The 22,630-nt window shown below is 34.7% G+C and overlaps 1 long non-coding RNA gene across 1 annotated transcript; it reads right to left on the bottom strand.

Annotated features, from left to right (window-relative positions):
• Window positions 1-2,499: 2,499 nt before the first annotated feature.
• On the bottom strand, window positions 2,500-5,439 carry LOC140148518 (uncharacterized). Its single transcript, XR_011858491.1, has 3 exons — window positions 5,360-5,439; window positions 4,073-4,102; window positions 2,500-2,568 (listed from the first exon to the last, which is right to left on the bottom strand). It is a non-coding gene; the product is annotated as an uncharacterized lncRNA (long non-coding RNA).
• Window positions 5,440-22,630: the final 17,191 nt, after the last annotated feature.

The raw sequence follows: 22,630 nt of genomic DNA on the forward strand, positions 1-22,630 counted from the left end.
ACAAGAGACGCATAGAATATGGCAATGAAGTATGTGTTTCTGGGTTGGCTTTGTAGACTTTGAGAAAGCTTTTGATAGGTTGAGCTGGGTGAACCTGCTCGACATTCCAAATATATAGATATATCATGTATATGGGCATGATGGATGGAGTTCAATATAGATTGACTGGTATGATTATAAATGAGACAAGTGACAGAGGTACAGCGGTAAGAGTGGTATACCGAGTTACAAACTCAAGTGTATTTGGGCGTACTCCCTATTCCAGTAAAATACAGCACTATTTTTTGGCTTAAAAAATATCTAATGTTTTGCCAAATGAAACATAGCTAAATCTTAATCCTTTACTTAGATCTAACTGGCAACGAAAGTCAAATTTTAATATTTTTGGTCAATTTTGGGAAAAGGGCCAAAAACATGACTTTTTAGGGCGTTTTTCGTATACTGTGACAATCAAGCCCAAAGACTTGTACAAAGACTATTTCAAGTTATACATCAAGCAATAAATATCAAAAACAATGTAAAATATTAAAATTATGAGCTTACTTCTAGCCTATACTCAAGATTTTGATTGGTTAGACTAATTAATTTTGTGACTAAAATTGTAAAAAAACATGGAAAATTACACGTTTTTGACCCATTTTCCCTTAGAATGGCCAGATTTTAAACATCACCGTAAATGAACAAAAAGTGGATCAGGTGTCAAGCTGTGCACATACCTGGGTAGTCTGAATACAGAGGATGGGAGAAGTCGAGCAAGGTAAAGGTTGCATTCAATTAAAAAGAAAGTTTCGCTATAACTCTTAGGGAGACGGAATAGAAGGAAGGATGGTGATGCTTAAGAATTTGTAATCTCTCAGCCCCTCCCCTCAATAATTTGAAGTGTGTGGACTACAAAAGTAAAAATATATGCGAGTCAAAACTAAACAGTCTCTCACAAAACGATTCAATTTATGTGCTAGAATCATCTGGGGTTAAATTTAAAATACAAAACTGGAAAATTACCAAAAAATTATTATATCCACAAAGGTATTCTCTTAAATATCAAAACCCGCAAATATCGCGATTGCGTATCTGCACAGCTCCCCTCTTACTGGGGAAATAATGTGAGATCGCGCTAAATGGATAGAATTGCTGTAAATCACTGAAAATGCATAGTACTGAATGTTTGTTAATCGCAGTAAAATATGCTTAAATTCCTCGAAATCAGGGAAATTTTGGGATGAATTCTGTGATATTCTATTTATTTATTTATTACATTTGGCAAAAAGCACAGGCAATACCCAAATGTTCAAAGAGCACTAAATTAAAGGGAAGCCCTACATACAAAGCGAACAAAAATAAACTAAAAAGCAAAAACAAGACAAAAAAGACAATTATAGGAGTGCTTTAATTACAGCCTTAAAAGCGGACAAGGCGGGACAACAGATAACATTTTTCTGCTAAATCAGTGATATTTTTTCAGTTACACGGGGCCTTTAATAATGTGTAATATAGTTTATATTTACATTATTGGAGCAAAATAATATTGTTCAAGTTAGTTAAGTGACGTACAACCATAATAATATAACCATTGAAAAAAACACGTCCTTGTTATACGCTAAAATACACACACACAAAATCTCACGTGTAAATTTGTTTGCAGATTATTTTCATTGAGAAGGTTTGACTATTTGAAAGTCACCAGGTCATGAAAAGAAATTCATAGCTTGTAATGACGTAATTTGTCTAGATAGTTTGTGGGAAAGTTGACTTTTTGTATTGGTAAACAAATATGTCACCAACTTTACTAAATCGTATAGACAATAATATAAATAATATCAATCATACATTTTTATTAACAAATGCCCCCTCCGATGACGCCCGCTGACTATATTTTAATTACAAATCAAAACCGTTTGTGTGTAAAAAACACAAATTAATTGGGCAGTGTTGTATACAAGCAAATACACAGTAGACATTTGATGTATCTCAATGTCAGCTAATGTCATACACTATGTAAATTGAATGTAGTAAAGTTTTATACTTCCTTATATCCTTGTATATTGATGTATATGAGTTTTGACTATATACCTGTATGTGTGGTGCATGTCAATAAAGAACTGGACTGAACATATGCATCCATAAACAACAGAGAAATATTACAAAAGTACGATATTCGATATTCTTTGCACGAAAGACAAAGTGTCACATGAAAATAACATGAAATCACACAAAATTCAGTTCAAATTTGTTGTTACTTGGCAGACTGTTAGAGCGATTTACCACAATTTAGCCCAATTTTATGATCTATTTTTCCAACGCAATTCAAAGTGATCTATCGGAATTTGGTATGTTTTTGAGCTTTGTTGCACCAGTATCTATTGTGATCAAAAGCAATGTAGTCAATTGTGACATGGATCCTTGATTTCGGTATGTTCAAACTGCGTCTCCTTAAGTTTGTTACACCAAAAAATGGAATAATCCATAATTATGTCCACAAAGATGTCAAATTCTACTTACCTGTTGCAACAGACGTTTTTTGAAATGGTGGCAACTCTGTAGTTGACCTTGAAAAAATAGGCGGTGTTCCTGTAAAGAGTTAAAGGAGTATTTTGTTATGTTACGACATATTTCAGTAGATATATACCCACAATATTAGTTGATTCTGATTTTGCGTTTGAGAGTTATGCATGATTATGTGGACTGCTCCATAGGCTTGTGTTGTAATTTCGTTCTGTTAAGGAATCGGGTAGCAACGTTTGCACAGTATTTTTGCGGTACCTGAGTGCACATCACACACACCAAATTACATTCTGAATATGAGGAATGGCCTTCTGATGTCAAATAATTCTGATGTTTTGATATTATCGATATAATACAAATTTTATGGCAAATTTCTAATTTTGATATTTAGGCTAGGAGTCCTCGAAGTACTTTATAAATCTAATGTAAGTGTAAGTGTATGTAGCTGGGAGAAAAAGCCGTTCATCATTTGAAAATGCTGACCTTTCTCATTGAAGATATACCCCCAAAAAAAAAAAACGAATGGGGAAAATGTATATCTTCAATACGAATGGTCAAATATTTCTCTTAAATAATAATTGTATTACTAAGATGATAATTGGTATACGTATTGTCACCAAAAATGCAACCACAACACAGAAAACTGTGTACACAGGAAGCCATGACCTAAAATCTCACACACACAATTTTACAACGGTTAATGTAAGTAATGTAGAGCCCCGGGTGTAGAGCTCTGTGAACAAATAGTTGAACCGTTTGTTGTCATTCTCTTGATGCTGCGTACTTTGAATAAACATGTGTACATGCAGTGCTTATATGATATAATTATGCCATTAAATGGCCACATGTAGTCTTTAGGTAAAGGGCTCGTGATTGCTAGAACACAATTTATACAAATTTCACCATGTATTTTCTGGACAAAGTGCACTAACACATAGTTGTCCCGAAAGTATGCGTTTGTATTTTCGGGACAATTATGTGTTAGTGCGGTATAAATAGCCAAGAAACTATTTTTACCAATTACGAGTCTTTTTCCAAAAGACAATTGACACCTATGGCTGCTTTATTGGATTTATATTACACAGGTTTATTCAAAGTACGTAGCATCAAGACAGTGCAACAATCGGTTCAACCATTTGTCACAACTACATTATCCGTTGCAAAATTTAGAGTGCAGGGGTGTAGATTTCAAATGGAGTCACCCATTCAGCCAAAACCCGTTTGCAATTTACACTCCCTGTGTGCGTGGTGTGGAAGATTTCAACTGGAATACGGTATAATTATAGTCCATTACATTTGGAAACCTCCTCATTAAGGGATCTGGAATGAGCGTTTTGAGCGTTTCGACAGTATTTTTTGTGGGACATGAGAGCACATCAGACATATCGAATTGCATTCTGAATACGAAGAATGTCTTTCTGATATCAAATAATTTTCATTTTTAAAATTCACGCTTTTTGCAATAACCACACAACTTAAAATGATATATATAATTCGATGTAATTTGTATTTGTATATTGAGCAACCAACAATGTCACAGAAAACTTATGAATAAAGATAAACAACTTACCATTTGTATCTGTAGATTGATCTAAAATTCCTGGTGTAAAATATAGAAAAGCAGTAAATGATAATATAGTATTATTAAGTAAACACATCACATCCCAGCAAACACAAAACGTTTTCGACATAATTCGCAAAGGGTTATCAGAAAACGTTTAAATGTCGGGTTATATAAAGGGTATATTAAGGGTATAAAACGTTTTCATAACATTAAACAACATTTCTTGATAATCTACTGCGCGGCAAATAAAAATGTTTTTCATAAAACGTTTAAATGTCGGGTCATATAAAGGGTATAAAAACGTTTTAATAACATTCAAAAAACATTTTTGAAAAATTGATACAAAACATTTTAAACAGAATGTTATTTTGGGGTTGAAAAAATATTTTGCGAAAATGTTTTGCCCAACCCGACATTTAAATGTTATTAAAACGTTTTGAAAAAAACATTAAAAAACATTTCTGTGTTTGCTGGGTGCAAATATTTTAACATAATGTTATTTAAGTGTTGAAAAAATATTTGGTAAAAAATGTTTGCAAAAAATGTTTACAATAATATTTTGAAAACATCTTTAAAATATTTTGTAGTGTGTTTTCATACAAAACGTTTTAAAACGTTTTCATGACCTTTCTATAGCCCGACATTTTAATGTTATTAAAACGTTTTTACCTGAACCAAAAGCCAAAATATAACTTATTTAAAACGTTTTTAAAACGTTTTTGTGTTTGCTGGCATATGGTAAAACCACCAATTCATTAGGATGCGTTCAGATACAAATTTAAAGTGTGATAACTTGTAAACCAAAAGGACGGTTTTGATATTATTTTGGATTTGTGATGTGTAGGAGGACAGACAGGTTTCAAAATATGAAACCTTTTTCTGAAAAAGTACATGTAGATAATAATAACAATTTGGATAAACGCCTTTGTTTAAAAGTGTTTCAGCTAGGGATTTACAAGGTTTGCTGACAGGGCTTTTTTACTTTAAGTACAAAGTCCCTGTCTGTATACCCCTATATAGTTGGTAGAGCGGAATTAAAATTTTGCCTCTACCAACTATCCTGGTTTGCTGAAACTATACAACAATGAAACATTTATGACTACAATAATGCAGCAGAGTGTTTTATCTAATGCAGCTAATGATGTTTCGTGGCGAATAGTAATATGTTTCGTAGCAACTGTTATTCAATTCATCAATTTCTTTATTTCCATAATTTAATACTTTCACCAAGAAATAAAACAAAATCATGTTTTGTTATACTCTTAAAAACTAAATCAAATTGAAGATACATACCTGTTCCAAATATAATAGTGAGAGCTAGCACAGTAACAAGCAATATAGCAACAACAGCTATGAAGATGTAAATACAATATCGCAAGTAAGGATTTTCGTCATCTGGTTCTTTTACATATTCATCATCTTCTGGTGGTAAATATTGCTTGCGTACCGGTACTGGAGTAAATCTTCTAATAGATGTTCTACCTGTTGCATCTCTGTACTGATACGTTGGATCCAATGCTGTTTCGTTGATGTCTAATGCAGAATCTTCATCTGTTCTTCCTTTTTTATTCCTAATTGATCCAAACTTAAACTGAGAATAGAAGCACATTTTAAGCGGGTATTGAACTGACGGCATATCACGATTGTTTGATGGGATTTATTAGTTTTTCAAACAAAACATCATGTACAACCAAATTTTAGGCCTGAACAGCTAAATGTGATATCATGCTAATGTATACAGATGCTTTTGAGTCATTCTCAACTTTAATTTTCCCTCTTTTACAAAATTATTCACTTTTATAGCATTTTATAACTTTTTCGGATATAAAATGTATCTATTAATATTAATGACAAAATTGGTGGCGCTATTTAGTTATTTGAAATTACTCTTTCAAGCTTTAAATACAAACAACTCCTTCTATTGTTTGATAAAATATGTTTATAAAAATTCCTTTTTTTGCTTGTTTTACCTATTCCAGCTGTTTTAATGGCAGTATTAATCACCTACCCCTTGCAAATATGAAATATGATTTAGGATAAATAGCGCCATCTATAGTTTGCATTTAGTTAATAATGAAGCCAATTCTATATACATCAAACAACCGTGATATAAAAACCTCACAAAAAGTAACGCAGACATTACAAATACGCCTTCAAAACTATTAATCGTGTTCACAGTATTTCGCCATAGAAAGAATGGTGGTTTACGTACGCGCATGTTGATACCCCATTCGCCCGATTTCGTGCAATAGTTACAACACCTACATTTAAAGGGATCGGATAGCAACGTTTGCACAATATTGTTGTGGGACTTGAGAGCACACCAGACACATATCTTCAATACAAAAGGTCAAAATGATGGACTGCTTTTCTTCCCAACTACATACACTTCAAGTACATATCATTAGATTGATAAAGTTTACTTCGAGGACTTTTAATATCAAAAATATTAATTATAATAATTTGCCAATAAAGGACATTCCTTGTATTCAGAATGCAATTTAGTATGTCTGATGTGCTTTCAGGTCCCACAAAAATACTGTGCAAATACTATGGTCCACATGTGCAAAACAAATAAGGCTACACCTAACTTTTTACATGTTTACATTTCATAGAAAATGTTGTGATTTATTAAAAAAAAAGTATTAGGGGGACTTATAACCTATAGGTAGAGAATCAATTCAGTAATGCGAAGGTCCCAGGTTCAAATCCTGGATAGTCAGTGATTTTCAACTGTTTGTCATCTCTTTGTCATTTATGTTTGTGGAGACCTGTGTTAAACATTTGTGATAAATTTAAAGTTGTTTTTAAAACAAAGATGTATTTCCACTGCACTTGCGATGGAAGTGCTGAAATAATTGGCCGGAGTGGGCAAAACAAAACAAAAATGAAAAACAAAACAAAAAAATAACAACAATTAACAAAAACATCACTAACAAAACTAAAAAACAATACAACTAAATAAACATCTCAAAAAAGTAACTACCCCTCTTAAATAATGGCCATTATTCAAAAAATTCATTTGATACGATAGCCCAGAAAACAATAAAACGGCGGTCAATTTAATGTAGTGAGGTCCAGATTTGAAAGTTGCACTTACATACACATTTTTACAATACAAAAACACTCAGATATCATTACACAGATTTCCTTCCATTACACTGAATGCAAAATCAATAGAATTTACTGCAACATTCAAATCTTGGGCTACAGTGATTTATATGTACGCTGTGACGTCAATATTTAGTCAATTGCTACAAATGAGGTGTCAAAATGTGCAGAAATAAATTCTGCTTCCAACGCATTTTACAGATTTGTAATACAATTACCCGTTTTTGAATAATGGTCATTATTTAAGGGGGGTCAGTTACTTTTTTTGAGATGTTTATTATCAGGTTACAATAAAAATGTAACTCCTAGTTGCGGCTTTTGCAAGTTTTGCGTTACCAAACATAAACCTATTTGCATTCAAAGTAACTTAATTTAACTGCATCAACAACATAAACTCGGCATAGTGAAATAATTCTCAAAAACACCTTTCGTTTTTAAAACATGATAAAATATTAAGTATTAACCTCAACAAAGTCATACGCTCTAAACTTTTAAGATATGGTGCTTGGACCTTTGCTGTTCTCACGGTCTTTGGGTGGTTGAATCTTATGCGCTAGTTTTCAAGTTCATGCCGACCTGCTTTATGCACCGGTTACATAACACAATGAACTTGTTACCAAAGTATTATGACAAAATTATCTTGGTTTACACCTATAATCAAGCATGCCTATTCAGTATGAACTGGATATGTGACATACATGTAATATGCACATAACATATACAGGTCTAAGTTATATATAGAATCATAAACTTTCACATAAACTGTAATATAGACGTCAAAACTCACTACATTACATTATCTGTCCTATCACCCAGTAATCATCATGTATTCCTGTGTTATTGATACCGAATTATTCAATTCGGTTTTACGTACATGAAAACTTGTTTTCATTGAATCTTTTATTTTCAGCCCTATACCGTTTAAGAAAAAACACAAAAAGTATAAAACAAAGTTAAAAACCGACGTTGGAAACGACAAAACCTTTCTTTTCAGATAATGTGAATTTGTATGACCCTTTCTCTCATTATTATTTTTATACTAAGAGATACTTTCTACATGTTGTGAACTGAGAGCTGGTCTGTACCTGTTGTGTACTTTTCAATGTATCATGTATTTTGTGCCATATTTGCAGGGTTTTTTTACAAGATAAAGTAAACTGAACCATTTGTTAAACTACAGCACATGTTTATGCGATTCTAAGAGGACAAAGACAATATTTCAATGGGAAGACATATAAAAGCGTTATTATGTTGCCACCAAACTATCGTTTTAAATCCTAGCAAAGTTTCATTATTTAAATGTTTAACGAGAGAAAAATTGGAATCAATGTCATAATAAGACAAAACTGATATAACGTCGTGTAAAGAAAATAAAATGGAGACCTGACCATTTTATGAAAGTAATAACGAACCTTTATTATTATTATACTATGCACAATGATGACTCAATATAAGTTAGAATTACAGACAAGGCAAACGTTACACTGATAGACAAAGCAAACTTATTACTTACGATAATAAATTGATAGCAGTTTTATTAATATACTGTAAACGTTCGCCTAATGGCGCTATGGGCTCCCTGGACATAACTGGAATTTTAGACACAAACTACAAACTAAAAGTGCCCTCCCATAAAAATACCACCAGCAATAATGGGCACATACTCTTAATTCTTGTTGGGATTTTTAGAACAGGGAGGTCACTATTTGTACATAATTTTTTTTTCACATTTAAATACACTACCCTAATAAAACGCTATTAAAATGTTAAAACAACCATATTTAACAGGTGAACTGAACAGCCATGGCTAAAAATATTTAAACAAGTTTACGAACCTGTTTCATTATAAAATTTTAAATAAAAATTGTGATTTGGTAGTTCACAGCATCTTGTCAATGGTAGTAAGCTTTGGCAAAGATTGTATTGATCATTTCATAGCGAGTGTGTAGAAGACTAGAAGACTTATATCACAGATATACTTTTATAGGTCCTGTGGTTTTTGAAATATGTTGTAAAGAGGGCTGAAACAACAACACTTTTGTAAAACGTATATAACTCATTATTAACAATAAATCAAGCAAGTTTTCATAATACATGTATATGATTTGTAGCATGAACTTTTACAAAACGTCAAAGTTATATTTTTCAATAATATATTGATTCAAATAATGAAAATCGTAGTGTAGTGGTAATAGTGTAGTGGTATACACATACTCTCTTGATTGTCTCAACCGATATTTTAGAAAATAACAGGGAAATTTATTACTGTTATTGATGCACAAAACCGGGCTGTTTCTCTTTATTGATGTGATTAGCAATTCAATACCCGAATGAGTTATCACACTTACTTTCAGGTTTGGTGATAATCAATAACATTTTAACAATAGCATGGACTGCCAGCTATGTGGCTGATTACGCTTGATTTTACCAATCAAAAAAGTCATGAAGTGAATGTTACGCTTTGTTTAAATTCAGAAGCTTTTAAAAATTAAAATGTACTTACATCATAACTGTCTGTTGCCATATTTATGTTACTTGACCACTGACTCGTACTCGTAATTCCATGCCTAATATTTCAAGTTATGTAGTTCTAATTGCGCATTGTTGATTCGATTGTCTTGTTCTATACGAGTATACATAACTACTATTCTGTATTTTGTGAGCGTTCAATGTTAAAGCAACTCAATTTATTTTTTAAATAAATACAATTTCAGGTTGAGTAACTTGAAGCAACAATATTGTGTGTAATACGCCGTGTCATTGTTTTTGTGCGTTACTTACTTTCTGGTCGGTTGCGTGATGAATCTAAGGGCCGGTTCATACGCCATATGTGACGTGCCACGTCAAAAGCAGACACCTTTGGGCAGGTTATCAATTTTGAGGTTTTCACATATCTTAAATATAGAGATATTTTGCTCCACAATGCCGTTTTCCCCAATGTAATCGGACTTTCCTAAGCGAATATATTGAGTTCGTAAGTTATGGTATTATAAAATTGGAAATTGAGATATCGGCCTTTAAAAATATTATTGACAATGTTGAGAGTAGGAATTACCTTGAAAAATTTCTCAAAAGATACACGATGCCAGTTATATTTCGGGCAGATTTTTGCCTATTTCATTTATATTTTCTAAAAATGTTTGTTAACGAAAAATCAATTACATTTTGAGGTCGAATATCTGCTGGAAATATCATATCCATTTGTAAGCGCTCTTTAAGCAAAGTCATTGTTCAATGAATTTACAACCGTATGACAAAACAGGCAAAACCAGTAACTTTTTGCACAAGATTTGCAATTTAAAGAGAATTGGTCATTGCTCATTGAAATGAAGCTAGTATGGACAATAAAAGTGTGCTCATTCATGCATTTAATGACATAAAATCGGGAAAATATTATAAGGATCACTTATGTACAATTGTGCTTGAATAGGTCGTTTTTAACAGATTTACCACATTCGCCTTGCTATAAACATTGAATTGCGTTATCTGTTGACGTAATGAAAAAAGTGTTTTTAGGGGGAAGTGTTAGCTTTCGATCAATATAAAAAATATTCTGATTGGATGAAGAGAACATTCGGGGTTTTGACAAAAACCAATGCCGTATTTTCCATGGTCTATTGCCATTTGGTCTAATACCATTTGGTCTAATTCCCGTTTAGTCTATATTCAATTGGTCTAATACCAGACAGGCTAATTGCCACTTAGTCTAATAATCATATAGTCTAATGTCCATTTAGTCTAATATTGTTTGGTCTAATAACCGGTATGTCTACTAACCATATAGTCTAATAACCATTTGGTCTAATATTTCTTTAATAACCATTTGGTCTAATACCCATTTGGTCTAATAACCGTTAGGTATAATACTCATATGGTCTAATAAGCAGTTAGTCTAATACCATTTTGTCTATTTATTAATAAACTAAATGCTTGTAAGACTAAACGGTTTGTAGACCAAATGAGTATTAGACCAAATGGCTATTAGACCTATTGATTATAGACCAAATGGGTATTAGACTAAATGAATGTTAGACTAAATGGTTTTAGACTTATTGGTTATTAGACTAAATGGTTATCGGACCAAATGCTTATCGGACCAAATGCTTAAAGGACCAAATGATTATTGGACGTAGTGGATATAGACTTAATAGGTTTAGATGAAATGGATTTCATTTATATTTTCTAAAAATGTTTGTTAACGAAAAATCAATTACATTTTGAGGTCGAATATCTGCTGGAAATATCATATCCATTTGTAAGCGCTCTTTAAGCAAAGTCATTGTTCAATGAATTTACAACCGTATGACAAAACAGGCAAAACCAGTAACTTTTTGCACAAGATTTGCAATTTAAAGAGAATTGGTCATTGCTCATTGAAATGAAGCTAGTATGGACAATAAAAGTGTGCTCATTCATGCATTTAATGACATAAAATCGGGAAAATATTATAAGGATCACTTATGTACAATTGTGCTTGAATAGGTCGTTTTAACAGATTTACCACATTCGCCTTGCTATAAACATTGAATTGCGTTATCTGTTGACGTAATGAAAAAAGTGTTTTTAGGGGGAAGTGTTAGCTTTCGATCAATATAAAAAATATTCTGATTGGATGAAGAGAACATTCGGGGTTTTGACAAGAACCAATGCCGTATTTTCCATGGTCTATTGCCATGTGGTCTAATACCATTTGGTCTAATTCCCGTTTAGTCTATATTCAATTGGTCTAATACCAGACAGGCTAATTGCCACTTAGTCTAATAATCATATAGTCTAATGTCCATTTAGTCTAATATTGTTTGGTCTAATAACCGGTATGTCTACTAACCATATAGTCTAATAACCATTTGGTCTAATATTTCTTTAATAACCATTTGGTCTAATACCCATTTGGTCTAATAACCGTTAGGTATAATACTCATATGGTCTAATAAGCAGTTAGTCTAATACCATTTTGTCTATTTATTAATAAACTAAATGCTTGTAAGACTAAACGGTTTGTAGACCAAATGAGTATTAGACCAAATGGCTATTAGACCTATTGATTATAGACCAAATGGGTATTAGACTAAATGAATGTTAGACTAAATGGTTTTAGACTTATTGGTTATTAGACTAAATGGTTATCGGACCAAATGCTTATCGGACCAAATGCTTAAAGGACCAAATGATTATTGGACGTAGTGGATATAGACTTAATAGGTTTAGATGAAATGAATATAGACGAAATGTATATTAGACCAAATGGTATTAGACCAAAGGGCAAATCCCTTTTCCATTAGCCACCAGCTAGAAGCTAACACAGCTCTTATGATGCTATGCACTCAACCGTGTATTGTAAACAAAGATTGTGTAGAGACAATTCACTGCTTGCTTGGAAGCTCTTGGACGATATTGTGTGCTCAGGTGTATCGAGGTGGAAATTGTGCAGGGGTGCGTTTATAAGGGAATCGTTTTGTAGCCAAACCTTTCCATATGTTACTCAGTTCAAGAAGGTGGTATAGTACATAATAATAAGAAATGATCTTCTTGCACCCAGCTGACAAAAATATTACTGATTTTACATGACTAGAAATATAATTGAAGTGGATTTAACATCGAATACCTGTTGCATCGAATATTTGTCGTCTAATACAAATTATAAACCGGGCCTAATGCAGGGCAAGGTCGCGTTCCACTTCAAAAGTTGTGATCTAATGAATGATTTAACAATTAAAATAAATGGGAAATTTTTGAGTGTGCGTTACAATACTGTTGCTGGCAGTTTAAATCAGTAGCTATAAATCCCATGAGCTACCTCTTCTTCTTGATCAAAATTTCGAAAGTATCTTCAATTTGCTTCACCTGTTTGGGATATTAAGGTCATACATTTTTCCATAAGGGGTGTATGGATTTCAACTGGAATAGCACATTGTTCTGTCATCAGGTAGATATTAAGGTTGATGAAACTACTTTTGCCCAGTTAAAGCCATATTATAACATTTCTGTAAAAATAGATTAGTATTTATTTTCCTAAAATGTTAGCTTTTACTGTCAGATATGTCCCCTTTTAATTTTGAGCCGAACAAGTGAGGTAAAGCATAGAAAATTGGAATTTACTACTAGCGCCCATGCATGTCACTCTCGCGGTTGTAATACGGTACGATCCTCGGGGTGTGTGTGTATGTGTATCCCGCACGCCGTTTACGTACTGTGCATACGTGTTCGACTAATATTTCCATCGTAATAATAAAACGCCGGTTCCATCGTTTTATTCAAAGTCTCAGATTTTGACAAAACTACAGCACCTAAAGTCTTGATTTTTGCAGAGTATCTTTATTGACTAAAGTACATTACAATCGTGTAAAACCAGAATTTATAAAAAAAAAAATGAGGGCGTTCTCCTCAGCAAATGTTATAATATGGCTCTAAATAAAAACTGGTCCTCAGGTTTACAATTTACCGCTATTTATTTATACAAATATACATAAATGAACATCGCCTTTTCTTGTGATATAAAAGTACTGTCTACGATAACTACACCGAAGTTTCTACTTTATTGTTACAAAATTATCCAATGAAAAATGTTAATGAAAAAAGTAGATATATAGAAGTACAAAATATAAATTAGAATATTATATACATTTTAAAAATATATTGGAATTATGTTTAAATGATTGTAATGGCATGAGGTAGTATTTGTAAAGGTGCAGCTCGATACGTATCTAACAGAATAAGGGTTCGTCAAATTAAATTGCAAGCAAGTGATACAACTGTGTACCCAACAAACCCAAAAATGTTCTTAAAACGTTAATACGAAAACATTTTTATAACATTTACATACATACATACATATTGAGCATTTATAAAGCGCTGCTACATTAATATTGAAGGTGGCAAAAGGCCAAAATATATACACAAGCAAAATTATACAGAGCAACAGAACAATTAGAATGAATTATACAAATGTGTCTTAAGAGCCTTCTTAAAAACAGCAAGTGATGTAGATGCAGGGATGTTGATCGATTCCATATGCTGGGAGCATTATAGAAGAAGGCCCTGCGCTCAGCAGACTTCAGCAGTTTAGATGTATTATGCTCTTCAGTCGTGTGGTGTCAGATGCTGAGCGCAGTCCAGCTCTACCAGGTTGACTGAGAATGATACAAGAGGCCTGGGAGAGGTAATTAGGAGCCACATGATTCAGACATTTGTAAACAAATAAAAGTACTTTAAACAAAATTCTTTTTTCCATAGACAACCAATGCAATTCTTCCAAACATGGAGTGGCATGATCTTGTTTACGGACATCTTCGCAGCCCAATTCTGGAAGCGTTGAATACGCTGAATGTCAGTTTTGTTTAACGTCATATAAAGATTATAAATACGTTTTTAAAACGTTATTGTAAAATATTTTAAGAAAATGTTTGCAAAATATTTTGTCAACAGTTTAATACCATTTTGTTAGAATGTTTAACATCACGTTTTTACTCTTCGAAGTAAACATTACAGATTTAATAATATGTACTTATGGTACAAAAGGGTGATCTGAGATTAAAGGGCGTCATAACATTCCATATTCGCATCCTTTTTAACTTTTGCACGGTTCACTCTTCGTCACTAACTTACACACCTGAACAGTGGTAAAAGAGTCACCCAACCTCATATGAGGGCCGAGTTGACTCCAAATTGGATGCATTTATTACAATGTGCCGTGGGCCTTGTTTATTAATGTCAATAATGGAAGCCTCCAGCAAGACAAAGCGATCGGCTTGTAACACTATATACCCAAGAATGTAATGACTTGTCAATGACTTGTCAATGTTTGTAATGTCTGTAATGTTTGTTGCTGAAAATATTAAGCTAAACACGTATACAAACTGCATTTGAAAACTTGAAGCAGAAAGATACGCATGGATCTTCTTGGAGAAGATAGATAATATGTATTGACCGGCCGAATGATGTATGCAAATACAGCAAACTCGTATCAAGTATATATGTACATGGATGTTCGGCACTGTATATTTATATGTGTTGGGAAAAGACAATAAATGTTCCAACGCTTCGCATGTTTGTTTTTTTAACTGGGAGTAGATTGTATTTTAAGTTAATACGTATTACTTTACCATGTGCAATGGTATGTACTCCAATCAAAACATTATTAACATCAAAACATTAATTGTGAGAAACTAAAATTTGAAATCCTGTGTCCGTGATTGAAAAATCACTTGTAAAAGTCATCCATGCCTGAATTGAATTAATTGTGTAGGTAACAGGAGTTGTTAAGGTACCGTGTAATTCATACTGTTGACCAGATGTGGGAGCTGTACCACTACCTATTCGGACAAAGTCATAGTTAGCTTCAGTATCGAAGTCCATAATTGTAAATAAAATGCTGGAACCTGATGGGGCAGTGAAAATCCAGAAACAGTCGATGTCAGTATTGTAATTACTAGGGTAATTCGCTGAAGAAATGGTAATGGAATCGCCTGCTTGAGTCGTTAGGTCTATGTTTTGATCAAATGAGTTCCCCACTACTTGGCAGCTGGCATCTAACAATCACAAAAATAAAGACAGAACGGAGAAAGAAAAAATGAAATAAAGAAACAGAAAGACAAAGAAAGAAAGCAACAAAGAAAAAGAAAAACAGGGAAATATAATGAAAATAAAAAGAATATAAACAAAACGTAACAAATCATATTTTGTCGTGTAAACACACACACACTTATTTAATATTTAGATCGACCGGCCAACCGCCACGTAGAATGTGCAATATTCTGCTAGTATCTGTGTGTATGGCAGTAGGGGGAGGGGCTATGTCTGTGTATCTTTTTAGGTAGGGGTGGGTGAGATGTGTTAGTACTGGTGGTTGAGATGTGGGGGCTGGGGTGGATGGAAGTAGTTGTATTTGTATATAAAGAGCCAGCGCTTCACGAGTTTCATATGACATACGTGTTAAGTCTTTAGGGCTATTTGTTACTTTGTTTGTTACTTTTTATTTCTTTATTGGAATTTTCATGTTGTTATTCTTCATATTATTCTATATTAATGATCATTGTAACTTACCACAGTTGTATTCGTCTTCGTGACCAGTACATTCATAATAAGAATTGCATCTTCCAGTTGTTAAATAACATCGACCATCAGAGCATTGCCGCCCCATGTTTGCACAATCTGCAAAGAAACAATATAACTTTAATAATCCAGGCAACTGTTTTATGTGCCCTACTGTTATATGTAGTCCTCTTCCTAGTAAGGGAAATATGTAGTATTACTCTGTCTACTCCCCATTCAAGAAAAATACAGCACAATTTTTTGGTGATTAATAAAATATAATCAAGTTCTGCCAAATGAAACATAGGCTAATAAATGGGATGGAAGGCGTCACTTGTGGTCACATCATGCGCCTATTCCAGTGCTTACAATGGTGGAAAGACGAGAATCCGTTTGAATACGGAGACAAAGAAACGTAAGTAAACAAAATGTCCAGATACCTTTAGAATGGTCGTCAAATGGCATGATAGCTTTCTGTAAGGTATCAACATAGTGGTTACGGAAGAAGGTTGCACGGAAGTGGTGATTGGACGAAAATAACAGTCAAAGATGGAAGAGGATTAGAAAGGGTTGAGGGACTCGGGAAATCTGATTGCAAAGATAAGATCACGTGGTTACTCCATAAAGAACATAATGACATCAAAAATTAGCGATTCAAGGTCATCCGATGCCTTATGGGCTAGCCACTTGACTTTTCTTTCTTCTGAGTCCTCCACACCTTGAAGGAATGTCTTCTAAGGCTGGTACTTTCTTCCACCAGACACATTCATGAATCCCGCATGAATCATTCTCCCACCACCGTTTTCCCGATACCTTGCAAAAGCCAATTAAACCATTTAGAGACCTTTGTAAAGACATCGCGTAAATCTATTGACATGTCTCCAACATATTTCCAGATTTAGTCAAAGGTATCAATTGGGCAATCAATAGTTGACATTACTGAAACGTTCATGACCTTGTTACGCATGAGATGTCGGTGTATCCTGTTCTAGTGAAGTCGGTCGATGGTTTCCGTACTTGTCGCACACAAAGATGAGTATAATACAAGCAAGCCCTCATTTTCTGGTGCTGTCCTTTATGGGACACATGTGACCCTTATGATATTTCTTGCAATTGGCAATTTTAATGTCTAGGAAGATCATACTCAAAATCAAGTCTGGAAATGTGTTGAAGACCTACGGTATACCAATATGTGCAATAGAGGGTATGGCGATTATTGTAGGGCAAAACATGAATTGATTTCCAAATTGTTGCATGTCGGTAAAACCAGGCAAAGACTGTTTGGGATGGAAACGCAACCTTCTGCAATCTGAAATAGACTCGCCCAAACCGTAACAACGTTAAAAATAACCTTCGTTTTGACGGGCTGGGATGTAACCATTACAACATGTTATAGATAATGTTCTTATTTCTTACCAGAATCGACAGCCTGACTATCAGTAATAAACGTTTGATGTTGTGATGCACGTACGAATGGATGCTCTGCGTCTGCTGTATCACAGTAACTATTGATCGATACTCCCACTAAACGCCAATTATTATCGTCTCCGATACACGTGATGGGACCTCCGAGATCTCCCTGTAAAAAGAGCAACAACCAATGAAATATTATATTGAAATTGAGTGGGAGGACTGTGTATCACTAACAAAGTGAGACTCCTTGAAAGAAATAGTACAAGCGGAAGGTGTAAAGTAAGTGAGAATATGTGTGGGGTGTCGTCGTCGTGGGGGTTCGGGTGTTGGGTGCAAGTGGGTTCGCGTTGATATTCACCTGCAACCGTAGACATTGGCCATGATCAGGCCCGTAGCCGGGGGGGGGGGGTGCGACGCCCCCTGCCAAAGCCCATGCCAAAGGCCCAAAAAGTCCCATTTGCGAGCATAACGAGCGAAAAAAATAGAGGTTTTTTATGCCTTTTCACCCAAAAAGTCCCATTTGCAAGCGTAGCGATCGACAAAATAGAGGTTTCTTATGCCTTTTTGGTCCAAAAATGTCCAAATCCGCCCCAGTCAAAAAAGGTCCAAATTTTGAGAAAAAAAGTCCACTTTTTAACCCCCCCCAAAGTAATCATGGCTACGGGCCTGTCCATGATACACTTCGTATGCATGCGGACACATTCCAATCGAGGGCGTTTCCATCCGAGGACTTCCTCGGTTGCCGGAAACCAAGGAGGAAAATTTCACTAGTACATGGCGGTCCTCGATGCGTGTATCACATAAGTCTTCGTTTGCCGTTTAATACGAGCAGGTGGATATGTGGGTAATGGTATGTATGTCTGATGCGTATTATTTTATTTCGTCAATTTTATCGTGTATTAAATGTCTGAGTTTCTTTCATCACGTCATATTTCCTGGTTTGATGGATAATGCTATAATTTAACCAAGATGCATAACCTTTTAGCTTCATACAACAGACCGGACAGAACTTACAAACTTACCGAGCATGGGCCAGCAACGGAGCCTTGAGTATTTCTGACGCACAAATATGAATCTGCATAACCACAATTATCAGTGGCAAGATTGACTTCAGCTTCCCTTAGAGTATCAACATCTGAACCTGTAATAGTATTAAAAAAAGATTATTATAACTGACATGTTGTCAACTCTCCTTCCACTAATCCGCAAATTGATTACATTCAATTTGCGTGGCCGAAAGTATATCATCTAATCGAAAAATGTAATGTCTACATTTATGTGTACTTCTGTGTGAATATTATATCGGGTGTATGTTTGCGATTTGATGCTGTGACTACTGAAAGGCGAGATTGCGTTACTTCTCAATAGAGACGAAAACAATAACCCTCCCCCCCAAAAAAAAAAAGCAAAACAAAAAAAAAGCAAAACAAAAACAAAACAAAGACAAAACAAAACAAACAAGACTGAGCTAAAAGTTTTAATAGTTTCAGTCCAATAAAACTTTAGATGATTAGACCTTATTGTAAGTATATAATATTCTCGATAAGAATAAAGAACAACATAATTATTATCACAACTTTTCGTATTTTGACAGCGCATAATTAACATATAATAAGAAATAATAATGCGTTATAGCCCACAGGTCCCTTAAACTTTAACATATTCTTCTTGTCAGCCTTAATTCTCAAAGAAATTTCTTCCCTGTTCTTAATATGACCTGTTTACCTGACTGCCTTACGGCAAGGAATACATAAGTGACATGATCAGTCCAGCTTTCCAGAAAGTGACTATTGCCTGAATCAATTAGCTGTCAAATGTTGACAGTTGGTAACAGGCGTCAAGCATCTGTGACCAGTTTATGGGTAAAGGTGTTGTTACCTCATTTTCAGCTAAAACGGTGGTATAGTATAACACAGTATTCTAGTGATTCAGTTAGTAAAACGAAGGTATAATATGACACAGTTTTCAAGAGTTTCAGCTAAAACGACGGTATAATATGACACGATATTTAAGGGATTTGTAGTGTAAGGGGTGGCTTCAAAACTCTACCGCCGGTTAACCGGGGGTTGAACCGTGGTCCATAATTTTAAACCAGCTCCAACCGGACGGAACCGGCGGGCAACCGGCGGTCGAGTTTTGAAGCCGTCCCTAAGGTGTTTTTAACAACATTAGATTATACCTGACGATGTTGTTTCTCCCCATCCCAAAACTCTGCATCTTGCTGAAGAATCCCCTGCCATCATCGCATAATCGCTTATCTCTGTGCCACTGTTAGTGTGTAAACACGCCGGCGCTACTTGGGTATTAAACACCACTGGAATACATAACTTGACAAGAGTTATGAATAGAGTTGGGTGAATGAAAATCCCGCAGAAACTTCTCTCTACGTGAGTACTTGGGGTTGATGAGGTGGCTGTTGTATGATCACCAAACACTGCGTAAGATGCCTGATTTCTACAGTCAGAATGTAAATACACCGTACATGTAGTATTAAGCATCCACATTATTCGTTTATGTTACAAAACACAACAATGCGCTGCAGCAACATTGCGTTTGCAAGAAATCTGAAGAGCTTACAATAAGAGTGTTTTCGAAATCATCCTCATCTTCTTCCTCTTCATCAGTATCACTATTATTATTATTACTATCGTCGTTTTCCATATTCATCATCATTATAATTTCCTTCTCATCACCATCAATCATCCCCTCCTCCTCGTTTTGACTGGTTCTATTTTGGAAATATGTGCGTCATTCGGCAAGTTTGCGTAAAAGTTGGCAATCAACTATTTTTTGTTAAATTGGGTATCCTGAAATAATAGAATAGTTTGTCTGCAAAGCTGTTGAACTCACCACCATAAAAAGGACCCAAAAAGCCCCTATATGACCATACGGGCCAAGCACTAATTATTCGTCTGATCCTAAGGATCACAAGAACTCACACCACCAATAAGCAAATATGGTCAAACCATCTTCTGACAAAACTCGACATTAAAAAAATTGGCATAAATAAACCTGAATGTTGATTAATAATAATTATGTGTGATGCTTCAATTTTAAGAATATGAAAGTAGTATCATGCTTTTGTTTCTGTATTGTATCATGTATATAACTATTGTGTCAGGTAACTCTAGGAATCTACAAACCGGTATCGATATCAGATATATAAATATATATATATATCGATTTGCACACAACCCAATGGGTCTGTTTATGGTGGAGTGTAACCACAAGATCACAAAAATGTAACATTTTAGTGCGTATGTCCTGTAATTACCAAATTAGGAGACCAATGAAACTTGCCCTGATTTTTGTAAAAATTGAAGCAAATTGTTCCTCAAATTCAATGGGTTTCAGAAAAAGAATAGTTTGCACTACATGTAGCTGCGATGTAAATTTCAGAAGGTATGATAAATAAAAACAAAGGTTATTGAATCCCCATGACCTTTAACTCTTTGTTGTGTAACATATCGCAGAAAGTGCAAACCGTTCCTTTTCTGAAACATCTAGGCTAGAAGAACAATTTGTCACAATGTTACGAAAATTTGTGGAACTTTGATTTTCGACCCCTGGACAACAAGCAAATCCACCTAGGACGAATATTTTGACATGCTTGAAAGTGTTTTTGGAATTAATTAATTTTCTCCCCCACCCCCTATCATGTGGGCCATTTAGGGGGAGTCCTTTTGAGGATCACGGTCTCAAAATACAGCTTGGCAGATAACAAAAATAACAAAGCTGGTTGCCATCTTTTTAGTTCATCTTCAATCTTCATTTTCATCTTGTTCATCTTGCTCTTCTTCATCTTGTCTCGTTTTTCACCTTTACTTACATGCAACCGCTTGTTGTTATTGCCCATTGTTTGTCAATCAGTGTTATTCCACAAATATGAACACCCCACGATACACGTATTGAACCCATCCATGGCCATCCTGCTGTTACCTGTGTGCTACCAGCTACCATTGGTAAAACAGAAGGTCGCGAGCCGCAAACGTTAGTATCCAAATATGCTGCAGAAGTGAAAGTTATATTTGTTATCCACCGATAAAATGAACATTTTTTTATGTTAAGAGACAAGTTACAAGAACGCTGAATATAATAGTGTAAACTTAACCCTCCCTCAGTTCCGTGAATACCGATAGCTGTAATGGTGACTGTATCATCATTAAAGCCATATTATAACATTTGCCGAGGAGAACGCCCTCAAAAATATTTTAAATTCGGGTTTTTACATGATTGTAATGTACTTTAGTCAATAAAGATCCTCTGCAAAAATCAAGACTTTAGGTGCTTTAGTTTTGTCAAAATCCGAGATTTTGAATAAAACGATGGAACCGGCATTTTATTATTACGATGAAAATATTAGTCGAACACGTATGCACAGTACGTACACGGCGTTCGGGATACACATACACACACCCCGAGGATCGTACCGTATTACAACCGCGGGAGTAACATGCATGGGCGCTAGTAGTAAATTCCAATTTTCTATGCTTTACCTCACTTGTTCGGCTCAAAATTAAAAGGGGGCATATCTGACAGTAAAAGCTAACATTTTATGGAAAATAAATACTAATCTATTTTTACAGAAATGTTATAATATGGCTTTAATCAACCTAAAACACGGAACATCCGACTCTGTTAACATTATACCGTCCACTTCCCATAAATTTACGGGAAGTTCTCTTTTACTGATCCTGCGTCAGGCAAGTTTTCTATAAATATATATCACGTCCGTGCTATCACTTCATCGCCGCTTGCGTAAGCGGCTACTTTAGCCTGACCAATCAATGTAGCTCTCAGCAAGCGAGGCGATATCTGAAGAGATAGTCTATTGATGACAACTAACCGCGCGAACAAAATGACAATAGAACAAGGTTGTGCATGTATTGTGCTTATCCTATTTGAATTCTCGCGTTTCACAATACGATGCGCCGCCAGCGGTTGCCTTTGGCAGTCAAATTTTCGACTCCAGAGTCGACATCGCCGTTCTAGCTGCTCTTGTTCTTTCAC

This window comes from Amphiura filiformis, chromosome 3 (genome assembly GCF_039555335.1).
Source record: "Amphiura filiformis chromosome 3, Afil_fr2py, whole genome shotgun sequence".
Classification (NCBI taxonomy): domain Eukaryota; kingdom Metazoa; phylum Echinodermata; class Ophiuroidea; order Amphilepidida; family Amphiuridae; genus Amphiura; species Amphiura filiformis.